At 37.0% G+C, this 23,043-nt stretch overlaps 1 protein-coding gene across 3 annotated transcripts in view; it reads right to left on the bottom strand.

The window, feature by feature from the left end:
• Positions 1–23,043, bottom strand: part of AMMECR1 (AMMECR nuclear protein 1) — an 80,551-nt gene that overhangs the window by 19,916 nt on the left and 37,592 nt on the right. The window lies entirely within an intron of this gene.

The raw sequence follows: 23,043 nt of genomic DNA, 5'->3' as shown, positions 1-23,043 counted from the left end.
TGCACGTTCCAGCACGCTTTGAAAAACAAAGCAGTTAACAGACAGCAAGCGGTACCACGAGTAAGAACATTTGTAGAAACCTACTTACATAAGTTTGGTTAAGAACCAGTTAAATTGGAAAAGGGAAGGTTAATGTGAGTATGGTATCTCATAATTTTTTATTCTTTTAAGATTTGAAATCTGACTTGTGTGACTACAAACATGCTCATCTCCAACAAAACCAGTGATCTGCTAACTGAACTTCCTGATGAGTAAAGAGAATTTAAGATTAAGGGACCTACTAAAGTGCTACCAAGTTCTTCACGTGTCTCATTGTTTCATCTAACAATTAGTTCATTCTTACCCATTTTACTTGGCATACAGTCAGTGGTTGCCATTAGTTGATATAATTACAGCCATGGCCATGGTGTTTAGAATGTGGCTGAAGTCTCTGCATCAGATGCCACCATTTTATACAAAGAGTAGTACAACTTTATTAAAGCAGACCAAATAAGGACGCATAAGCAAAAAAATGTAAAGTTTAGCTAAAGGAAACAAGATGGGTGAATCATGACAGATTTGAATACTGATAAAAAGCTGAGATACGAAACCTTCACGTGAACACAGTGGAAGCACAAAGGCACACAAAGGCACAAAAGCCTCAGGCATATACAGCAAACAAAAGTCGTTCAGTTTTAGTGAAAGCAGAGCAATGCAGTAAACATTGCATACTTATTAGCAAGCTTAGCTGGCTAATTCCATTATTTAATAATATGACAGTGGCCTAAATACCTTGCTTTCACGTAACTACCTTATGATAACTAAAATATTATCAAATGATAGTGCCATTTCAACTATACCTAGTTCCTTCAGAACTGCTAGATGCTATTTTATCTGTACAGCCTGCTGAAAAATTGCTCCTCAACACCTCCATGACTAAACACATCTGTGCCCGTACCCTGTACTAGCACTCCTGCTGCTGAAGGTAAGTGAGATATCTGGCAGAACAAGATCAGAGATTTGAATAACGGTCTCTGACACCGCTGTGACTGGTGAATACAGAATACTGCTGCTATTCTACTCGCCTTTCCCCGTCTCCAGACACCATAGTACAGTTTGTTTTCATTTTTCAAAACAGCTTTGTCTCTCTTGCTACATAAGTAAAACCCAAATTTACCTGGAGAAATTTGTGTTGACAAACGATCAGCAATTGGAACAAAACATACCAAAGGGAGATGCCAACAAGAAAGCATTTATTTGTACTGGTTAGCTACACATGAAGTATGCTGTCTGCTTGTCTTGCAAAATTTACAAAACTAACATAGTCCAGCAATTGTAACAGGTGCCAGTTTTAAAAGAACTAGCTTAAAACTTAATAACCCGCCCTAATGAGTTTGATCTAGGTGCATCATATACTACTTTAAAACTTGGAAATGTTTACCTTTTAAGTGCTGTATATTACAGTTAGAGCATCAGTCATCTTCTCAATCATTCTTTTATTACCACCATGGTTGAAACTCTAAAGTTCCAGATACCTTTTGAAATCCTAAGAGCAGAGCGACTTCGTATCATCTCGTCACAGATTAACTGTTTTCTGTTTTGCATTTTTTTTTAATGGTTGGTTAGCAGGAGACGTATGTCATTAGAGATGCTTCCCGTCAGATTTCAGCCATTATCCTTAAGCCTATATTTTATCTTTGGGGGTAGTGAATAAATCACTGTCTACTGACTGTTCTGGTGATGTCAATAAAACAAGTGGATGGTGTCCAGTGGAGTTCCTCATGGGCAGCTGTCTGTGTTGTACAAAACCTAAGCTCTCAATGGTTAACAGACTGGCACGACCCTCAGAAATGTCAGCAGATCTCGACACTTACCAAAGACAAAAAAGCTTGCATGAGCTTTAAATTTAGTCGTTCCTGTTCTGGGAAGAAAGAATATCAATTTCTAGAGGCAGCAGTTTGGCATTTATCATACGTTCCACACACTCTACAAAGACATATATATGTAAATTCAGACTTTAGCCTCACTTCTCACATTAGTATATGCCCCTTGGTGACCAATTCAAAGCAAGCACAAAATACAGACAAGATAACATATGTTCGTTTTCTTCAGAAGCTTGTTACTGGTCTGAGCTGTTCAGAATGGAAAGTCACCGTATAACTGTGTGTTGAAATTCTTGGTTAGTAGAGGAGACTTTCTTCTGTTTATTTGACGGAAGCATTATTTTTGTAGTATTAGAATGTGATTTTACAATCTCATTCAATGTCATATTCTTCTGTTAATTATTCCGTTAGAAAGACAAAAGGATTCTTATGGAACAAAATCTGGCATATTAGCACTTTTAAAAAACATTAACTCCACAATTTTTCTGTTAAACTTAGAATTAAGGAAAGGTAAGTGGAAATAATTAGTAAAATAAGTTGGAAAAATTCAGCATAGTTCAAAACTACTTTTAAAGAAAAAAATACTAAGTTTAAAAGCATTTTCTAAACCATCCGTTCTTTATTCCTTAATGCCCAGAAGTAATTTACATATATTGCTGCTGACTAAATGGAAGTACACAGCAGTGAAGAGTTGAAAAGAAGCAGTGCCAAGCAAGGGGAATTCTAGCTGGCCAATAAAAGGACATTAGTTTTTCCACATGGAGTTCTGCTCCATGTTAAAAGTGAAGCAGGCAAAGTCAAAATTGAATCCTGTTCAAAGAAAACTATTTTTAGACACAAAATGCATGCACACACACGCACAGCCTTTCTAGTTAAATATTTATGCAGTCTTGGGTGTCCTACTAAGATCAAGTAATTGCCACTCAAGAAAAAAAAACAAAACAAAGAGTTACTCAACTATCAGTTTTTCTTCAGCTGAGCTATGCTATACAAATCTCTGCCTCTCCTCAAATGAAGTTTATTTGGCCATAAGCTCTCTAGAAATGTTTTTCAATAATTTCATTTTCCATGTACCACTCCTCCTTGTATTTGGGACATAGAAAAGCTTGCAAACGCTTTAAAGACACTGAAAATATTTCAACAAAAGGAAATTGTTCAAAGTATTTTGAGGTACCGTGACAAACAGCATGACGTTTAGCAAAGAAAAAATATAAGTTTATATTCCTTAAGACTGCATCTTGTTTTTGTAAAATGCCACCAGAGAAGCTCTCAGAATCATCTGAAATAATAGTATGAGCAGATGAACCAAAATGCAATACATCATTGTGTTGTCCATCTGTAATTTCTGTAGGCTATAAAAGTGCTTTGAAAAAAACAAAGCATCAGCTTCAGCCTTAAAGAACCTATGGCTCTTAAATGTCATGCGGCAGATGGGTAACAAACCGTAGGACACAAATTGGGGAAATAAGAAATAGTAATGGAGTTACATTACTCAGTTTAGAAGTGCCTGAAAATCTTTATGACTGAATTTAAAGGATCCTTTTAAAAAGTCTGATAGCATATAAGTATCAAAAATAGTAAAGAAGGATTTAGGTGTAGATGAATGAAGGTACTACATGAATTAAATTCTTAGCATTTTATTGTTTGTTATTTAATGATGATTATTAACAAATTTCTCAGTAAACCTCTGTTTTGGGGACAGGCACATCTACAGACACAAACTGGAGAGAGTTTAGGCAAAATTGGATACAATTGTGTACATTATTGGAAATTACTTTGGGGGCTTAAACATGACACAGGGGAAGGACATGTAAAGGCAACTGTCAAACACTGGGCATGATATAAGTAATACTCACTTTTATAGGAACTGTAAATGAGGCAGAGACATTAAGTGACTCATGCAATTTAGGAGGCTTGCACAGTGAGTCAGTGACAGACTCAAGAATAGAATCCAAGATCCCCGACTCCTAAAAATCTACTTTTTGTGACAGCCTCTCCTTCACAATCTGCTCAACCTACCACGTCGAAACATAGCTCCCAGAGGATTAATCAAAACAGAACTGGATTTATTTAATTAAATTCATCAATTTAAAAAAAATAACTTCCCCATTATTTTTTCAGTTCACTCTGCTGTTGTCAATTTTCTCCTAACCAGTTTCCAATATTGAACACAGCTAAACCAAACCATAATTTTTTGGCATCTAAACCATTCTTCAAATGTCACCAGTAGAGTTACAAAAATAGGCTAAAGATCTCATTTTACAAACTATTACCCTCTTCTGATAAACAGTACATTGGCACTACTGTTAGATGGCAGGCAAAGGACTTAAATTCTATTTGCTCTGAAAACCCCTTTCCACTTAGCTCAGTAAGTATAACCCTGAGATTCTTGATTCTTTCACTGAATGAAATGTGCTTAGCAGAATTACCTTAGAAAATGCATTTAACAAAGAAATGGCCCTATGTCAATAGACTGAGCCCAAAGAGCCTAGATACTGTTCTTCAATTAATTCAAACCACCCTGAAATTAATGACTGGCAAACTCACTGGATTTTAGATAACAGCAAAGCGATGACAGCAACAAGGGACACTTTGTGCCAGGGTTTCAGAAAAAAGTATGTAAATAGTTATTGTTTTTTTCCATTGCTGGGTTTCTAATCAGTGAAGTTAGTTAAGATTTTTACTTTTTCATTCAGTAACTTCAATAGGATGAAATTAAGGAACACTTAAGCAGATCACCAGTATTTTCCTAACGAAAATCAGCTATCATAGCTCAGTTTGGCAGAGACCAGAAAAATCTAGCAGCTTCCAAGTCACGATATGCAATTAGTTTTTAAGCCAGAAAAACAGGGCAGAGCGTGCGCTTCTTCAGAAAGTGAAATTATTACGAACACAACTCTCCTAGTTTTCAGCATAAGGGATCAGACAGCGTAACACAACACACGACAGCCTTCTAACAACTTTTATTTATGACCAGCAGAGTTTTGCCAACTTAAATGGCGATTTCAAGGAGTGATTTACATGCATCATCAAATCACTTCAATGCAAGGAAAAAGAATTTATTTACATTGGTTTTTTTTGTTTTTGTTTTTTTTTTTTTGGTCAGACTGGAAAAATTTCCAGGAAACAAAACAACTGTGAATGACGTGTTTTTCCTGAACCCTCCCTTACATTTGGGAGACAGAAAGGGAAAGAACAACATTGATACTTCCTGCACATTATGTTGCTAAGTGGCAGTCACGGGGTAAAAAAAGAAATTCGCACTTGTTGACATTTGGCACAGAAATACTCTTCTGAAGTTCTTAGCTATTTTATTAGCACAGTGCAGCAGGTAATGGCAACGGCGTTTCAGGTGGGAGAAATAAAATATTTATCTGGCATTTTGGCTCTTCAATCATATTTTTTTTTAACTCCACAAAACTGAAATACACCAGAAAGTGTCTCTCCCAATCTCTTTCTCAATTCAGACATGTAGTTTAATAGGAAGAAGGAATATTCTAATATTCTATTTTAGACAGTTATTTTAGCTTTGACAAAAACACCATTCCTCTAAAAGACAACTCGGAGCATGTACATAAATTAAGCATTTAGAAAGGCTCATCAGAAAAGGCAACCTCCATTCACTGACTATGTAAGGCAATTAAGTCTCTATTTTAGGCAGCCAGAGGTACTTAAAATAAGCTGTCTCTATGTCCTCCAAAATCCCTTAGCTGTCTAGTAAGCGTGCAAATTTTTAGCAGTGTGGAAATTGTTAATTGGCTAATATCAGCAAGGCTGCAGTTACAGGACACAACAAACTAAGCCAGCAAACACATCGCTTAGTTTGAATTTACCAAGAGTCATTCAGCTTTTTTTTTGGTGTTTTTTTTTTTTTTTAAACAACTATGCAGGACTGGATATTGTTAGCCTTTTGCAGATGGCATAAGAATGCTATAGAAGACATTAATATAATACACTGATTAAAAAAATACATTGTATCTATTAAAAGTAGACCCAGAAACAGAAAGAGATGAAAAAAAGTTTACAGTGTTCTATTTCAAACATTTTCATAAGAGAACACTTTGGTGTGTTCACAATATCCTGAAGGACAAAACAATATACTGAGTTTTTATTACCAGTTTTGAATTGCAGAGTGACACGGAGGAACATCTCAGCAAAAGAAGAACGATCTACCAAAGAGAGAACCATTATTCGCTCACTTCAGTAGTTTCCTGAGCTCCTCTCCCAGTCAGATAACAGTGACAACATGGACAAGAACTACATTTCAAAGCTTTTTTTTTTTTTTTTTTTTTTTTTTTTTTTAATTCAGATGTCAAAAGATGTAATACCTTCATCTTTAGGGAGTCTGCTAAAGTCAAGACACCTAAACTTCTTGGTTGGTAAAATTAATTCATCTAAATCTAAGACATGCTAAAAAACCCTAAAAATAAAATGGCAAGGTTCTGAATCAATGCTGTAGCTTCCTGCAGAACAAGGCAGGGGTAATTCACATTCCCACTGGGGATACCATCATTTCTGCATTTCTGTATTCTATGAAAGAGATGCCCAGCTGTGGTGCGTGTTAATACTAGTGCTGTGCAAGCCATGTCAAAATGGGTCATGGTCTGAAAACAGAAGTGGCTGTTGCTGGTAATGACGGAACCCAGCAAAACCTTAACAATCCCCACTTAATGGGACTACTTTCAAGAACACTGAAAAAAAAATAAAATTGTAACACAGGTAAAGTTAAGAAAAACTGTATTGAAAATGGAATATATTTATGGCTGTAAATTATATATTTTTGTGAACATTTCATCACTGAACTGGAAATTCTTGAAATATATATTTATAAAAATATGAACTTAAATATTAGCCAAATACGGGGGGGGGAAGAGTAATTCAGGTATTTTGTTTGGAGTACTCCTGAAACCTGAACAGAGACAATCAGGATATACTGCATTCAACTGTTTCCCCATCATTGTTTATTGCAGTTGTACATAAAGTTAAGTATTTTTTAGCACCTGTTCCTCGTGCTATATGAGCTCATTGATTTTGCATTTGTGCAGAAGTAGTTCCATTAGACAGCAGGCAATACAATAGTCACTAAGGCATCACAGCATGTACACAAAGGGTTATGGAAATCTTAAATAAATTCTTTAATACAACCCATGTTTAATATTGACCGCAGTCACAAGTGGAAAGTAATTTAATGGCTTCGATTGTATTCTTAATAGTATCTGTGTGTGTGTGCGCGCGTAAGGTTCTGGGATCTTGTTGGTTTTCCCCCCAAAAGTTCACCAGTTGTTTAAATCAACAAAAGAGGTATTTACAGACTATTTCTAGGGGTACTTAAAATTTCCGGACAAATCGTTATTTTAACCTTGATTTCGTACTCTGGCTATCTTGACTCACGGTACATGCACAGGTCAACTCCAGAGCACATATGGAATGACTAACACGGGTCTGGGATGCTTCTCCGTGAATCTGCAGTCGATGTGAGTATCTGTTAAGACATGGAGTTAATGTGCACCTGCGTAATGACCACTGTCTGAAACTCCTGGAGGTTTAACTACTGCTGGTTCTTCAGCTAGGTCTGTTAGTCTGATGTAAATGTCAGATGAAAATGATCAAACTCCTCACTTACTCACCATTACAAAATTTCTCATAAGAAAAGAAAGCTCATAACCATGGAAGCTGTAAAAGCTAAGGCTTCCATAAATTTCAACAGAGCTTTTTAGCAGAAAAAAGAATAAAGATGTTTTTTCTACTGCTCTGACAATTACCCAGAGAAATATTCCATCACACTCTGGATTCTTCCAACTAACCCCAGTTTACCATTATGCCACAATAACGTTACCCTGTGTAGACATAATGCCCAAAATTAATTTCTTTTCCTTACTACTATAACATATGAAGGAAACAACGAAGGCTTGTATGGAAAGGTCCTTAAAATTTAGGAGATTTTGCATATGTGCTGTTATGGCCTTCAAGTGGAAAAGTATGACTGCAAAAGTTGCAGCTCCTGCAGTCTGCTCCCATCAGAAACTATAATGCAGTTAGAACTTTAAAAATCCACAGCGTAATACTGTAGTGTCCCGATTACATTAGTAAGAGTCAAGTTTCTATGACTTCAACTTCCTTACTGTTTCCTGAAGTCAGAAATCTTACACTACGTCGCTTTCATGGTTCTAAAGGACTTACTTTTCTTCTTGAATGCGAGGAAAGAGCAAAGAAGTTAAAGACTCTGCATTTTTCTCATATTGTTTTAATCCTGCAGGGCATGGGGGGATCATTTTGCATTACTATACAATATGCCCTAGTACACTGAAAAAAAATTAATAAATCTTAACCTAACTCTAAGACGTAGCAGAGCTTCAGCAACAGTTTAGAGGTACGCCTGCACAAAGGTATGCTAAATCCAAAGTCTCCGCCTAACACGTCAGCGAGACATACATACAGCTTACAGCTAATTACAACACAGAGAGTGCAATTACCCTGCATTTGCCCTGGTGTAGCGAAAAAGCTGTAACTGCCATGTTCCAAACACTCCGTACTTCTAGAACTGAACAAAGCCAGTTCAGAATATCCATGCAAAACAGTTGTCTGTACTCTGAATTGCTCAGCGTGGACCTTGAACAGTATTTTCTGACTACAGGGGAACATAAGGTAAAGCAGCTGTATGCAGTAGTCTCTTTGTAGGTGGCAGGTTCTTTTCTGCCTTTTCCCATATTGTCCCTCGCCCCTTCCTGCATCTGTCATCGTGCTGGGATAAATGAGGACAATGGAATTCAATACGGCATGACAATTTCTGTGTCATACTCATGCAAACATTCAGGAAGCTGAAAGGTGTCAATTGCCATAGAAATGTCCTGGTTTGATACATAAGAAGGAAATCCACAGCACTTAAATCTCAGAACATAACACAGTAAGCTTGTCACAGGCACTCCCGATGCTTATTTAAAAATTGAGTAACAAAACTGACCAGGGTTTGGCGTGTAGGTTTTTGTTTGGTGAACACATAAGACTAGTTGGAAAACTCTAATTGAGCTCCAACTGGACTAAATTACAATGTCACTAAAAGGCTCTCCAGCAGATGGCAAAGTTTAGATAATTAACAAAAATGAACTGCTCAATTACATTTAGAACTGTACGGCTTGAGCAACACCAACCACTCAAATCCCTAGGAGCATAAAATGAAATCTCTAGAATTCTTTACATCTCCAGCAAGTCTCTCAATATTGACCATTTAACCCCCAAACAGATACTGAAGTCAAGACAAAAAACTTTAAGGCCACTTTATTGCTGAATTCAACCCTCCTTTAATCAATCCACAAAATCTTACTCCCCCTTAAAGATGCATTCAAGTAATAATTTTTAAAAAGAACAAGTTAACATGAAATATTTTTAATTATTTATGAACTTTAAAAAGCCTCATCTTTAGCCCATATGGACAAAAGTGTTCCTAAACATCTCAGCAACGCAATGATATATAAATACATTAATATAATTTGAACATTTACAAGTTCAATTTCCTGCAGCTTGTAAAAGGGGTTTATGTTTATTATACTGTAGAAAGTCTGGAACAAAAGAGTACTTAATTTTATTAATATCTCTTTTGTCACCAGCAATACTATAAACTGTATTTTCATATAAAAATACGATGTAGTTGAATTTTTATTAGTTGTCAATATGATTCACTTTAAAAACAACCAAGACAGTAAATGCTGGGGATGGAATTGTACAATTAAGCTCAGGTTTGATACTGTTTGTCACAAATACAGAAACTATGTTTTATAATCAGGACTTTGACACCACAATGATGGACAAATTAAATATATATAATCAGGTTAAGAATAAGGAAAGCAAAAGGCATGGTAGAATATGCGGTAACTGAACTGAGAAGGAAAAAGATCATATTCACTTACTTGAGGTGTTGCATTAAATGTTTCGTAAAAAAAGATTAAGACAGTAAAATATTCTGAAATATGAAGGTATTGATGAATATAGTCTGATAAATGAAGTGAAAGGTGACAGAATCCAGTCCTGAAATTCCTGAACAAGTACTTAAATTGAGAATAACCCAAGGTCCTGGGTTCTGTCTTACAGACTAGAATACAACCACTCATAATGCAGGGCACTGAATAATGACTTGTTTCCCAAGATACGCGTTTCATCAATATCACAACTCAACTTGGACTATGTTTAAACCAGCTGGTTTTTATCTAAGTGCAATCTCTTTCACATACTGCAAGTACATCTGCAAAGAGATGCAAAGCTGAGTGCTGTCAGTGTAAAGGCTGGTATGTGAGCTCATGGCATCTTACTAATTCTCAGTGTTTTTATAAATATAGTAAAAAAGACAGGCACAAGACGAATCCCTTGTGGCATGTTGTATGTAACAAGACCTCAGGGGAAAGAAATAGCCACTCCTTATTTCATGAGAATTCTGGTTTCTAGACACTTACTCCTGCTATCATGAAGCCATCCTAGAACGCAGCACGAGAATTACTGCATCGGGACAAAACTTAATTCCTTATTTAAGACAACAAACAAGGCTTCTCAACATTTTTTCAGTTAATTTTGTGCATTGTGTGTATGTTTTGGCTTCATACGTGAATCTCATTAACAGATTAAGCTATGACTATTCAATGCCTCTACAAATCACCAATTAAAAAAAAAAAAAAAAGTGTTTTAGATATATAAACACATTCTATACATCAGGAAGCTTTGCTTCCTGCATTTTCTACCCTTGATCTTCTTCCACATACAAATAAGTTCTCATTCCCCTTATAGCAGCTCTGCCACTTCTCTCTTTCTCATGAGGGCAGGTCACCATTTCATCCCTTTATTCCTTTGAGCTTTCTGTCACAACCCTGTCTACTTCGGGTGGCACATTCAGTGCCACCTGCAACTTCCCCAGCTTACAGAAGTGACTGGATGGGGCATTCACAAATCACTATATCTAAGGTCAAGATACCCAAGCAACAGAACTTTGCAAGCTCAGCTAAACAGTACATTCAGTTCCAAGTCTGGCAGCTGTCTCTCTGTATATGTTTTCCACTCTAAAACAGGTTTTCAGTAGCACATAAAAACAGCTGAAGGGGAATGAAAGGGAAGTTCTGAAATGAAGAAGAGGCAAAAGGTTTAGGTTAGGCTACATCTGTCTATAGCCTCAAAAACTGTAACTTAAATATTCAAGGAGCGCATTTAACTCAACAGCATTACATATATTTGAAAACTCTGCTCAGCTACAGAATAAAGATTATTACAAAACATGAAAGTATAAACACAAATGTTTGACTATGAGATTAACTGAAATGTGAAATCTGTGCTTACTAATTAAATATTTTACATCATATCTTCTTAGAGAAACTACAGGCCAAATTCTTCTCCCTTTGAAGGTAGCAGGAGTTTCGCCATTCACTGCAGTAAAGCCTAAACCAGCAAATTACTATGTTCTGTTCTTGTGTTACCTTAGCTTTCAACTACCAGTAACATCTTACCAATGTTTTACTACATGTTTAACTCAGGGATTTATACCAAAAGCAACTGAAGCCTGATTATTCAATGTTAAATGAGGATACAGCACGTACACACACAAAAAACTGGTTTATTCGTAATTATATCCATTAAAGCTGCAATTCAACACATCTATCTGAAGTGTTTAATATTTAAATGGAAATAGGTTTCATCATCTTTCTAAAAAGCAACTCAGAGATGCTTCACCTCCTGAATGTCAGGAACACTTTAGTCAAACACACAGTTTTGTGAAATTATATGTAACAGCTCATGGAAACCTACCTTTTTTTTTGGGGGGGGTGGGGGGTGGGGGGTGGGGGGGGAGCAGGGTGAGAATTTCATGCATTGTAGACTTGCACAAACCTGAAGAGGGTTTTCTGAGCAAGAAAACAGAAAGTCACCCTTTCAGCAATTGAAAAAGCAGAACACACAAAGAGGGGGTTGCTCTAACGAATGAGGCTGCATGCAGTGCAGAGACCTCCACAGACAAAGCACAGCTGCTGCTCTTTGCAATGAGGGATTAGCAGTCTAGGTCAAAGGAAAAAAAGCCTCTCTGTAGCTAAGTGAGCAAACTGCAGAATGCATCCTCAGCACAGATGAGAAAGGGCCATCTAACCAGCTTGCAAATTGTGTAGAAGCTTCTGGGAACAGAAACAAAACCAGCATCAGTATCTTGACGGAACATGTAAAAATATTTCTGGTGAAAAGCAGTGATGCCCTGTTACAGGACTGAGGTTGCAGTGACCTTTCTGTTATTTTAAAATTACATTTCCCCTTTCCCTTCTTCGTGTTCATATATTTAACAAGCACTTTTTCTTCAGGGCAAAACCAACATGCTATCTGTGGGGCTTTAGCAATAGCACCTGGAAGTAACTGGCCTAGAGGTAACAGAAGCAGCTCTTGTAATTGTCCTTCATAAGAACCGAAGCTGTTAGAAATACACATATGCACAAAGAACTTTTCTAAATGCAGACATTCAAATCTCAACTTCCATACAGTTGAGTCAGATTATATTTTGGCTTTAAGTGTGTTTGGCTTTGCACTGACACTTCAGTTGAATGGGATATAAGCCAATATTTGTAGAAAAATTATTACTTAAACTTTTTATTACATACTAAATATATTTTTATTCTAAATAACTTGCTTTAGCAACTTTTCTCATAGAGAAAAAATTAATAGTCTCCTAAACAGAGAAAAATGGTTTGAATGTACCAGTGTGAATGTATTTCTAATCTGGCTTCTGTTTATGAATAAAACACTGAAAACGTTACTGGCAATTAGGCTGGTACCTACAGCGGCAAATTAATTGCATGGTACAGATAGCTGGGGACCTATTTTAGTTTATGGTATTACAGAAGTATAAGTCATTAAAATTAGGTGAATGAGAAGTATCAAAAAGTTGTACTGTTCAAAAAACCAAGAACTTTTCTCCTTTTCCCCTGTCAAACCAAATTAAAACTAAATAAGCTTTACTCAACTGAAAAATTTAGCAAAAATAAAAAGGTGTAACATTATTCACTTCAACAAAGTCACATATCCTGGCTGGTAGAAGTTTGATATACCTGATTTCATATACTGACTTACACAACCGCTAGTAATTGCCATTATTGCAAAGGCCCTTTTCAATGAATCTGGGGTTGCAGCTTATGACAGATGGGGAAGTTCCCAAGAGCTGTGCTCAGGCACATCAGAGCACTCCTTAACATCTGTACAAGTTCCCTAAGTTCTTGTGGGAGTTATTTATATACTGTACTTCCCCAGCCTGAGAGACTGCTTGCCTAACTATTGACCCTTTATTGCAAGTAATCTGCACTAAGAAACAAAGATTATACCATTGCATTGCAACAGCAAACCTAAATTTAAGCATGCGAGCTGACAGACTTTGTAGCCTGTATATTATATTTAAAACACAGGTGCATGTCACCCTCACCCCACCCCCAATATCCTTGTTTTAACAATTGAGTCTTATCAGTCCTCCTGAAATTGGTATTGATGGCCAAAAAAAAGCTATTCTCCACTATGGTCAAAAAGCTATTCTCTGTGTCTTCATTACAACTGTATTTAGAAAAGTTTAATTAAAAAGTTTTGAAAATTCACATAAAAGTAGAAGTCTGTGAGGTTAGAAATATTTTTTGGATCTACATCAAATATTTCTAAAGAACTGTTTATTTACATGCTTTCACAGCATTAGATGCTTTGTAAACTGTATCAGTGCATTGTCATTTACATAGATAGCTAAGAAATCAAAGGACGTTCAATTTCTGTTTCTAAAATAAAGGCTATCACCAATATATACTTGTATGAAGTATAGCTATCATTCCATACACTTTTACAGAGTACAGTCAAAAATGGCACGATTTGAGAAGTGCATCAACAATTCAAAGGGAAGAGACAAACCTGGAGTGCTTTTGTCCCTCATATTATATTTTGAAATCACGTTAGGAAAAAAAAACCACACCACCCTGTTATTTTCAGGTAAATATATATTTCCTCCTACAATGCATCAAGTGAATAGTAAAACTTCAGTCATTTGTAAATGATGAAATTCAAGACAGGTCAACTTTCTGCCATCACCCCTCCCAAGATCACAAATACATACATGATATGAGTTGAAATAGTACAGAGTGCTGGAGCCTTTAAGACTTTTGGACTACCTCAGCATCTGACGCGTGTTTAGGCTTAGATGTCTTCAGACATCCTTCAGCATTTTATATCCCACCAGAGGTGGATACGCTATTTCTTCCAAGAGCTTTTCCACCATCTCAACTGTACAGCTCTGTAAAGGACACTTCTGTCTTCCTGGTGTCAACAGGAATGATTTTTAGAAACAGGTATCTGTTGGTACTACTTAAAAATACCAGAAAATTCTGCTACAGTTTACAAGAGCATTTTAATTCTCATTACTCTGGTCTATGGAAAATGGTAAATTCAATTTCAAAGCTTCAACATCGTTGTGTTAAAGTGAACAGAGATAGCGAGGGCTTTTGGAGCCTGGTCCCCCACACCCAGTTCGTGCTGTTTCTTTTTTATACAGTCTTAAAAGGAAGCATCAGAAAACACCTAAATGGAGGAGGTGCTGACAGACTGAAAACTTTAATTGAGACTCCTTTCCCACAGTGCCTCCCACACAAAGCTGCAGAGTATACAGCTTATAAGCATGAGACAATTCTTTTTTCTTTGACCTCACTTAATCCCCGATAACTTGTATTAAAACAGTAGATTTCACCAAAAAAATTAGCTCCCTAAGCCAAACAAAGCCTTTAAATTTACTTCTAGTGGGTGAGGTATCTAATATACATACCACAGCTGCACCTCAATTTCCAGTGTCTTAGGAAGTGAGGGACAAGCTATGTTAACAGCCTTCTCATATTTAGCACATAAAAACATTGGCCAGTATGTGCAGCGGGAAGTTTTCTCCACCACCCTCCCCTCCCCGCCTTAGTAATAAAGTTGTGGGAAATGTCCCTTACTCTATCTTAAAAATAAACATCTACTGCTAAGCTGAGAACGGCCAGAGAGAGAAACTTGCCCAGAAGCAGGTAACTTCTATGCCAACTTCTTCTATTCTCTCCTAGCTAAGAGTTTCCAAATACGCAAAACCTTTCTTTAAAAGGCCAGTGCTCCGAGCCACTTCATCTACACCTCCCTGCTATGCGAGCACACAGTCCTATCTTGTATTCTTCAGCACCGGCCCATAACCCAGTATGTCTTTGTAGAGCTTAAGAAATCAACAAGTCACCAAAAGACTCAATGGAAAGCAAATGCCATTCCAGAAGATTTTTAGGAAAAGTTTTGAAGACATTCCCTTTAAGAGTATCATACAAAAAGATGAAAAAGTTGACCAAAAACCATGGAGTACCGACAATTATCCATACTAGTAATGGAAAAGTAAGAGTTATGGTAACGGAGAGCTTTGCTAGGAAAACCAGGGCAGCCAGTTCCCCTGACTCCACCCTTCCTCCCAAATACTTATGTCAAGTAATATTCAAAGACAAAGACAAATCTGACTTTCAACCAAACTAGTGCTTCAACTCAACTAGAACTCTGTCTTTGAACTTACAGGGTGTGCACCATTTTCTTACCATAACAGAAGGAGACTGTGTGGGAAGAACATGAAATGCAAGAGTATCGTGGGAAAGACGAGAGGCACAAATGACACAGCTCCTCCCTGAAACCCATCTGGTAAGTCTGAGTAACTGCTCGATGCCCCCAGTTACTCATTCACATTCAATCAAATTTCAGGAATATCTGATTTATTCAAAATACTGCAAATTACATCAACTAATGCAAGTTATTTTGCTTGATCATGGCTTTTTCAAAGCATGCATTTTCTGAGAAGCATTTTTGAAATTCCCAATTTTTAATGCATGTTTTTTTAAAATAAGATGAAGTAAGTAAGTATTTTAATTCTGGACAGTTTCCTTATTTACACCAAATTCTACTGCTGAGACTTTAGACTTATGACCATCTCAACAAAACCCCTTCCAAACTTCACTGAGCCACTTTATACAGATATAGCAATTTTGTAATAATTTTTAACTCTAAAATTCCATTTTTCCTAGATTTCCATTTACCTTTCACAAACAGTCAATTCACAGAGTAAGTTTATTGCACCAAATGCAGTAACGCATTCCCCTGTGCCAAGGAATTCATATTCTATAATTCAGTTTTCTGAACAAAATGGTAAAATGGTTATCAATATTTGATAACCCTGGATCTATTTAAAAAGCTTTGGTAAGGCATCATTATGCGTTCGTCCTTTCATAAAGATAATAATTTTAGGACTGTCCTTCCATTTGCAGTGTTTTCCTTTGCTTTCTTTCAGGAAGTGTTGCTAAGGAAACAGCCTATCATCTATCATCAGGTCCAAGGGCCTAGCAAGGTTTTTGTCAGGAAAACTAGACCAACGTTTACAAAACTGTTTGGTTTTTGTTATTGTTGTTGTTGGTTTTTTAAATAAAGAAAAAAAATGCAGGCAGAATTACTACATTCCCAACACACATAATGTGCAAGAAACTTATTCACTAGGGCATGCTCCTTCTCTCTCCTGAATAACATTATTTTATTTTCATTTCATAATGAAATAAGGAGAAGCATTAAAGCAAAAGTTTGGGGGCTTTTTCCACTCCTAAAGCCAGTATGGTATTTAGCTTTGCACTTTGAGAAGAGGCAGTAGACAGTTCTTTTAAGCAACAGCTCCCTGAAATAACGACCTGGCACTGTGCGCACAAAATCATTGAAGACCTACTTACTGAATTGACTCACATAAAGTAACTCAGTCTGGCTCAATAAATTTAAATTTGTATACTTCATTTAGAGTTTCTGGTATTGTGAGTTTACATCACAATCCATTTTACTACTAAACAATTATATTCCACTATAACAGATCTGAGTATTTACCCAAATTAATGTGGTGTTATTTGTAAAATTCTTGTCTACAATACTTGAGCAACAAACTTTTTTCAGCTTAGATGAAATTTAGAAATATAAGCAGCTCCAAGTTTCAGTAAAGTCTCATCTCTATGCAGATGACATGGCAGGCAAAACACGAGCCTGTACAAAATATATATATATATATATATATGTTAAAATAATCTTGCATCAGTTTCATTGAAGATGGTCCGTCATCATTTAAAAATTAAGGTGCTAATACCTTAATTTTATATTTTATCAGAAGCATTTTGGGAAACAAAAAGGGGGTTCTAATATTATTAATACCACCTCTGGAGGTCAACACCACCATAAGTATATACATATCTATATATCATCTAATTTGTAAAGCAAAGTTTACTGCTGAACTGTCTTAATACACTTTGGCCCAGTTCTGACTTAAGAGTTTAAGACAGTTCTATTAAGTCAGCTGCAATTCCTATAAAGATTATAATAAAATATTAACGTTAAGACAATGTACCTTATCTCTACTAGTACTATACTTAAATGTCCAGAACGCCAATGGAAACCCTGTTCATCTCACATGTAAAGCTGTAACTTCAAAAAATAAGCAGAAGGGAACAGAAATGTAAATTAAAGGACAAACCAAAATAAAAAGAAAATAATAATTAAAAAAAAAAAAATCAGAACTTGCACAGGCTCCTACTGCATTTAAGATTAACTTGCCTTCTTAAAAAAGGTTTTCCTAACAACTTACAGGAAGGCTTGTAAGCTAAAAGCTTATCTAATTTTATGTGACTGCATCAGCCCCACAAAAGAGATTACATCTCTCTATAACATCTCATCTCACTTATAAACGAGAACAACCTGATTAAATTGCTTTTGCTTACCAATTTGAGAAACTTAAAGGATGCATTTTCTAATAAACACGATGTCTAACTGTGCTTGATAGAAATCACTTTCAATACTTCTGCCCCCTATACTGATTTTAACTGAAATGCACTCATTTGCAATAGAATTCCACCCTCCTCCTTTCCTGCACTGCACTTTGTTTGGGGGAGAGAAACAGCACATGGCCTGGATTTGACACCTGTTGAGAACTAAAAAACAGAACTCATTTAAGCCTGTTAGCAAAAGCAAAAATTACAGCTACCTTTGTAACTGATTTATACACAAAGGTAAATCAAGTGCAGCACAGTCCAGCAGACAGGGTCAGCAGACTTCAAATTTACAGAAGAGTAAAAACACCAAACAGAACAGGAACATCAAGTATTCTGTATTTTGGCAGCTGAGGCACCTCACAAATCCTGCAGCCACACAACAAAAACCCTTCAAGATGCCATATCTTTAGCCCTTGCACCTTCTGAGTCACGATAGAATATGTTTTTAAAATATGTCTAGCAAAAATTGGTTTCAATATTGTCTGCTGCCTTGATATGGCCTGTTGTTTCCTCGGGTCCGTTCCCACCTTCTCTGCACAGCTACTCCCTCCTCCCTTCCGAGCAATAAGGCTACAAGGTTACAGTGCTTATGTATTTCCAAATCTTTTTCAAACGTGGCTTCGGCTCAGATGCCTCTTTCTTCTGCTGAGGAGTTTTAGTGACTGGAGATTACTACAAAGTGATGAGAATCACTTAAAACACTCTCTGCTGCTGACAACATGACAAGCGGGATCTGCCTTATACTGGTCTCTGGAAGATGCCCATCTCATGGCAACATCCTCAACTACCGATCTTTCAGTGGCGCCCATGAAACGGTCCTGCAACTTCTTCAGCATCCTCGAACCTTCCTTAGGGCCAGGGAGACCCCACCCCAGGCTGAGGGAAAAACACTCAGTGCGCGTTTTAAGTATCAATTTGGTACCCCACTTCCTACCTCCCCAGGAAAGCAGGACGCTCCGATATCACTCCGAACCGCAGACTCCCTGTCACTCAGCGAAGGGACATGGTGGTCTAAGTGAAAGACACGTGCTGTGGCCGCCTGAGAAGCCCCAGCTGCTTGCAGCCTTATTGGCTCAAAAGGCTTTGGCAGTATGTACGGCCCTTTTATTATTAAAGCTTAGTGGACTTTGTAAGTTGAACCCCCGTTAAAAACTTAACAACTAACCGGGTTCACGAGGGGTAAGTGGGAGTTCGGAGTTACACATTCCAGATGGCTGCTGCCACCGCCTTCTCACATGATGCTCAGTGGGACACACCGGTGGTCCATCCACTCCGCTAGACGCGGAACCATGTTACTATAGACCTCCCTAAGATTCTCACCTTGAGATCCTCCCTCTGTTGCCGGTCATCCTTTAGGAGGGGCAAAATCTGTGCCCTCTGCCTCAGTAAGATGACCTTGAAAACTTAGAGGCAACCAGCAGACGCCTGCTTTTCACAGAAACATACAAATGAAAAGGAAGCAACACGATGCTTCCTGGCTTTAAAGACAACGTTAAACATGCAAGAACAGCATTACACTGGTGAGATCAGGCTGTCAAGAGTCTGCATTGCTCTCTGCAGAGTTTAATTTTGAAAGTGATAGTGTAAGCTTCACCTCACAATTATCAGACATTTTTCATTGGTGGCCACCAGATGCAGAGTAGTAATAGAATAAAAAAAGCTGACTTTCAGCAGTGGTCTACTATAAATCAAAGCCACAAAATAAGATAGCCTGCAAAATATCATCAGTGGGCAACACAGAGGCAACAGTGTGCTCTGAAATATTACATAAAATGCTATCTGCAGGAATTAATTTGGACTATGACTTCTGCGAACAGTGAAGGTCACAGCAAATGTCAAAACCATATATAATTCCCCCAACTCTGCAGTTCAAAAATTGCCGTCAGATACACGAGTATGCTTTGCCCTGGATCAACAGCAATGACTATCTACACCCATAGCAACACTGCCCGATAGTAAAGACTTTGGGAAGTTAGCACCGGGTTATAGGGGCTGATTACAGGGAAGGGTGAACAAGTCTATGATTAGTAAAAAGAAACAGGAATTAAACAGTAGTAACCTCAGCTAAACACAAAAGAGAAGCTGCCCTGACTGTACAAATATTTGCCTCTAGTAAATAAGGCCAACACATCAATATTAATGTGATCAGTCATTCAGTTTTTTTCAATTTTACCCCTTAAATAAGTTTGCCATAGTGTAGTCTTGCAGTTCGACGGTTAACTTTGCTGTGTGGAACAGGAAGAAAGGGTCAATGTTTTTCACAGACAGCAAGCAGACGATATGGCAGTGACACGACTAAGACCCTTGAAGTCACTGACAAATAAATACACAGCTGTAGTTGATGCCACTGGTAGCCAAATCTTCACATGGAATCTACACCCAAATTCAGTTACAAGAAAGTTGGGTTGCAGGTTTCATATCCTTCAGTCTTGTGCTTCTCATCCCAAGCTTCCCTCTGTTTTCTTTTCTTGATAGACCACATCTAGGCTGAATGTCTGACAGCAGTCATATTTCTCTCAGGTGGAGTGGTAAGTAGAACACACAACAAAAAGACTGATAACACCATACGGTCAATAGAGACAGGCCTATCCTAGTTAAGGAGGGTGAGTTACATATTATTTTTAAATTTAAATCCAGTTTTCAGCTATTATGCTAATCCACTTAAGGCTTGGAGACCTCCAATTTTTCTTCGTTGCTTTCTTCTATGACAGAAGGCTCTGTCACATAACATCTCCCTTTATCTGCCTCTTCTGTACTATTTCCCTCCCCAGATACATATTCTAGCCTTGATAGGACAAAGCAATGCAGAGTTAAAAATTTATACAGCTAATGCAGAGTTAAAAATTTATACAGCTATACTTGTTATATCCACTAGGCATAAAATATGACTTCAAATTATATGAAATAGGTAGAAAAAACTAAACTAAAATGAACAAATTAAACCATTTCATTCAGTATCTCAAGTGTTAAGAGGGCAGGAGTTTAAAACTTCAATGCCAAAACCTAAGTCTTACTGCCGAACAGAATACATGAAAAAGTAATTTATCAACCTGTTACGAATTCTGTGGTAACCTGCTTCCAAGTTCAGTGTATTTTCTGGAAGGAGCTGTAAAACACAAGGTATTTTTCATAATCTGGATTGGTTTATTTTTACATATTCAGGTGGGATATTCAATTAACACATTCAGTCTAAACGACTATTTTGCCCACAATAAACTACTTGCATCCTATTATACAATATTCAATACTGTAAAACATTTTGGACAAGGTTAGATTTTTATCCAACTAACCTCCTAGTAAGATTACATAAAAATCACTAAATCTGAATCTATCTTTTCATAAAGTTCTGCAGAAGTTTTTAATAATACACTTCCTTTCTCCTGTGTTTCACAGATATAACTGCTGAGAAAATTGAGTTCTAGCACGTAGATTTTATTAGGAATACAGTACTAGCATTTTTACTATGGGTATTCTCATCCCTCCTCACAACTTAGGCAGATGCATCCAATTAGTGGTGAATCATTCTACATAAATTTCCTGTTTAGAACATACTGGCAATACCAGCGTAACAACCTACAGAGCTCAAAATGGGGAAGAGAAACTACCTTGGTCATACAACATCACCATTTTTGTTTATAGACAGACCCCCAAAAGGTATTTTTTAAGTGGGAGAGTGCAGGTGTCCCAAGAAAGAAATTGTTCACTTCAGATTCCTAGATGAACTATCATTATGCCATTTTGAAGAAACTGCACTATTGTATGCAGATAGATATGTATATGCTACACATTGTATACAATATACAAGTAGAGATCACTACTAGAATTAAGGGAAAATTTGATTTATCTTGATCCTAAGCACTACTCAGCATATTTGTAATAATGCTTGAAGGAAATTGAGGATATTCTGATCGCTAAGCACCTGGGCATTTAAGAACAGCTGTTCTTCTGTACCATTTTACTCACTAAAAGCTGGGCCACAATTCCACAGAAGGTGCTGAAAAAGATAAGAATGAAATAGACAAACAACCTGGTTCTGTTTAGCCATGCTGTATCTTCAGAATAACTGAAAAGAAGTGCCTCCCAGCATCAAAGTAAAATAAAGTCAGACTATCTGCCTGTATACTCAACTGAAAATTTTGGTCAAGTTCCACTTTCTGAAGTGGAGAGTCCATTCTCATTCCACCTACTTTGCTGATTAATTTTTGCCTTCCCTGAAGAAGTTTTTCTTTTCTTTTTTTTTTTCTCCTCTTTCAGGAATTGTTGTATCTTCTGCAGAAGCCTATTGCCCACATACTGCTGGATCAAGCTATAATATCCTAGTTTCTGATCCCTCCTAGGGAAGCCCATGGAGCTCCAAACTCTGAAAGTTCATAAGTGGATTTCAGAGGTGCTTCTGTTATTCCTCAAATGCTCTCATCTGGAAGCTCTGTAGTTAAAAAGACTAACACCATGAGGAAAACTGATCACAGGTAAACCTTTCTCTTTTTAAATAATGATTGATAGAAGGGAACAACTTTTTTGTACATTCAGATATGTATTTTACGTTTCAATGGTCATACCTGAAGTTTGGGGTTTTTTAAAAAAAACAACAGGAAACATTTTTAGTGCCCATAGACATGAAAAAAGCTCCCCATAAAAGGTAACAAAACCCAATATGCCACTAAATATAATGTTTTATTTTAAAACAACTGATGATGTCACAAAGACTTTTGAAAAATAGCTGGGTATATAGTTTCATTTCTCTCATCTTGAAAATTACTGAATTATCTATCCTCTGAATAGCCTAGTAAAAGCTTCCACAGCATGTGGCCATCATTTAAATACTGCACTGAAAATATTTCAGTTCCCTTTAATCTGCATTACTTTTCATATACTTTTTGCTTCAGCTTTTAGAATTAGAATGCAGTGACAGGAATCTTATAAGCATTTTTAAAGGTAGGCAAGAGTATAGCCCTATCTGACTTATGAGAAAAAAAAAAAAAAAAAAAAAAAAATATATGAGCAACAACGACTACTTTTTTGCCTATCGCCTTCTTCCTAGTCTTAGGGGGCAATTTTCTGTACAAGCTCATTGTTCTTGATCAGGCACTGTAAAGCATATACTTAAATGAAAGGCTCTCCAGTGCAGGGTTTTTCCTCCAGTCTGGCTCAGTAATGGTTAAGATTTTAAGGCTTTTAACCTTCAACAGAGAAATTGCTTTGAATTTTATTATAAGCTTCTTCTCATTGACCGTTTTGATTGCTAAGGTTTTAAAGGACACAACCAGAAACATTCCAGACCACATAATAAATAAAACCAACACAATAAAGGTAACTAGGTCTTTCAGAAGTTTGTAAGGACTCCTGGAGAT

This window comes from Accipiter gentilis, chromosome 24 (assembly GCF_929443795.1).
Source record: "Accipiter gentilis chromosome 24, bAccGen1.1, whole genome shotgun sequence".
Taxonomy (NCBI): domain Eukaryota; kingdom Metazoa; phylum Chordata; class Aves; order Accipitriformes; family Accipitridae; genus Astur; species Astur gentilis.
This window is presented reverse-complemented; position numbering and strand designations above follow the sequence as displayed.